Source organism: Ranitomeya variabilis, chromosome 7 (genome assembly GCF_051348905.1).
Source record: "Ranitomeya variabilis isolate aRanVar5 chromosome 7, aRanVar5.hap1, whole genome shotgun sequence".
NCBI classification, from domain to species: domain Eukaryota; kingdom Metazoa; phylum Chordata; class Amphibia; order Anura; family Dendrobatidae; genus Ranitomeya; species Ranitomeya variabilis.
Window position 1 is genome coordinate 15,953,932 of NC_135238.1, and position 2,860 is coordinate 15,956,791.

The following is a 2,860-nucleotide window of genomic DNA, read 5'->3' on the forward strand; positions in this document are numbered from 1 at the left end:
GATGAAAAAAATCCAACACGACTGACTTAGTTCCAGGCAATGATGATTGTTATCGGTTGTACAAAACAGTTTACTGCTGTATTTCACTTGGAAAATGTTGATTATGTTTGAAATCGTTGATTTCCATCTATTTATAAGGGCACCTTCACACCTTGCATGATTATCCAAGAAAAGCCGGAAACAATAAGCAGACCATCTACAGCAATCCTCAGCTCCTCAAACAGCCGTGGACTTCAATGTACATGAACCCTTTTGTCTTGAAAATGTAAGCACGAGGTGATTGATTTAACTTTTCTGGTTATGAAAAATAGGGAGAGGAATCGAAATCGGCATAAGAAAATAATCGTAGACATGATATCTTCGCCTCTGTAGGTCCCAGGCGGTGAATATTGTCACCATGTTTCTTATTGCGATTTTACCTTTAAATAGAGATGAAACATGGCCTGGATAATATCCATCGAGTTATTAAGTTAGATGGGTTAGATTGGCCTCACGGTTTTGTGAGTGAATGCAAAATTGAAAGGAATCTGTCACCCTTTTGAGCTTTTTGAGTTATTTCTATGGGCATACAGGTTGTATATAGCTAAATTAGTCATACCTGTATGCCTCCTTGATGATGCCTTTTTCAGTAAAAATCATCTTTTTTAGCTTTGATCTTCCAGGCTATGGGGAGTGCACTGCCTGGAAGATAAGACAGCCTCCGGTCTTCATTATGCAAGATTTCTCCTCGACTTCTCTTCAGTGTCCTGCGCCTGCACATTTTGCTTGCTGTTACTCCTCTGCATTGCTCTGCAGTGTGGGGAATTCACCTTTACGGTGTGCCAAAGATCACTAAAACTGGAAGTTACAGTGACTCTTCAATGCCTGTGCACATCAAAAAGTCAAGATAGTGCCCACAGAAGGGCAGAATGGTGCAGAGGAGAGACAGCAGCCAGAATGCACAGACGTGGGATTTCCGACTGCACACATGACATCAGACAGATCAACAGATTTTATGTGTCATCTTTAACTTTAGACCTCTTAGAAATCATTTCATGTTCAACTTACTTAACTGTTCACAATAACATTAATTTTGAGCCGGGTAGCTCAATCTGTTACATGTCACTGTATATATGAAGGTAGCCAGCTTCTCAGACTACCCAATGCGCAGTGTTTTGGTAGTCTGGCACATGCCCCTAGTACTCTAATATGGGCCAGCAGTGATGACATTTGTACATTCTTCTCCCAATGTGTCCCTTACAGCGAGTTCTGGTTGGGTTAAACATAGTACAACCAAATAACCTATAACTCTCAGTTAACTATATAAAACAATACTTTAATGGTTAAACCATTAAAGTATTGTTTTATATAGTTAACTGAGAGTTATAGGTTATTTGGTTGTACTTTGATTCTCTTTGACCTATAGGTTATAATTATTTTTGGGTTAAACATAGACACACATTATATATGAAAAAGAAAATAGTGCCATCGATATGAACAAGTTTTAGAGGTAAGTATAAACTGCTTTATTTCATGTGATTTCAGTACTTTCTTTTAAAGAGCTTCCATGGATTATTTTAGACCCTTCACATTTGCAGGAATTAATTACTTATTAAACATATATTTTATTTCCCCAGTAAATATTTTTCCACTAAATATTTTTCCCTACTACTTTTTCATGACAATAAATGAAACTACAATTTTATTCAGGAGACTAGGACACGGACATGATACCTTCGAGTTTTTTAAAAAAGCCTGAATTTTGGCCTTGTATGGCTTTACAATTTGTATCATACCTCGGGCTAGAATTAATATAAAGAGATGTTCAGAATTGCACAGGCTTTAATTTGATATGTCACAAGACTATGCTGAGATTTTGTTTTTGAGGAGTCAAATTCTAAATTTTTATGGGTGATTTTCGGAAAACTATGTTATAAAGTTGTTTTTTTTTAAAAATGCACATGTTTTACTTTTGTTCTTGATTACATTTCTTCTACTTCTTCATTGTCATAATCTTTGGAAAGCCAAGTAGCCACCAGTGCCGATCATATTCACAGGTCACACAACCAGTTATGTCATCCATTGCCAATCTCCTGCCACGTTCAGTCACTTCATGGACTTTACTGTCATTGCTGGATAAAAAAATCCTTGTCTTTATTTCTTCTTCACTCAATGGTATTGCTGAGTCCCTGTGATGGGCTCCTGTAACCGATGTTTTAAAGGGAGTCTGTCACCCCAAAATTCGAGTATGAGCTGCGGCCACCGGCATTAAGAGCTTATCTATAGCATTCTGTAATGCTGTAGATAAACCCCCAATGTACCCTGAAAGATAAGAAAAACAGGTTATATTATACTCACCCAGGGGCGGTCCCAGGTTCAGTTCGGGTCCGATGGGTGTCGCGATCCAGGTCAGGCGCCTCACATCTTCATACAATGATGTCATCTTCTTGTCTTCCAGCCGCGGCTTCGGGGCAGGCTTACTTTGTCTGCCCTGTTGAGGGAAGAGCAAAGTACTGCAGTGCACAGGCGTTAGGCCTCTCTGACCTTTCCCGGCTGCAGTCAGTTTATATGACCATCACCATGGATCGACTGGTGGCAATGGAGTCACTGGTACATACAGCATGTAAATGCAGCTCTGCAGTTTAATGCTTATAATTATCTCTGGTGTAGAACACAATTGTGAAGTTGAACGAAATTTATTGGTTATTTTAAATTTTTATGGAAATTCAAAAACTGAAAAGTGGAGCACATATTACTTAACTTGGGGCACATGTAACTTAATACTTTGTTGCGCCACCTTTTGCTGCGATTACAACTGCAAGTCGCTTGGGGTATGTCTCTATCAGTTTTGTACATCGAGAGACTGAAATTCTTGCCCATT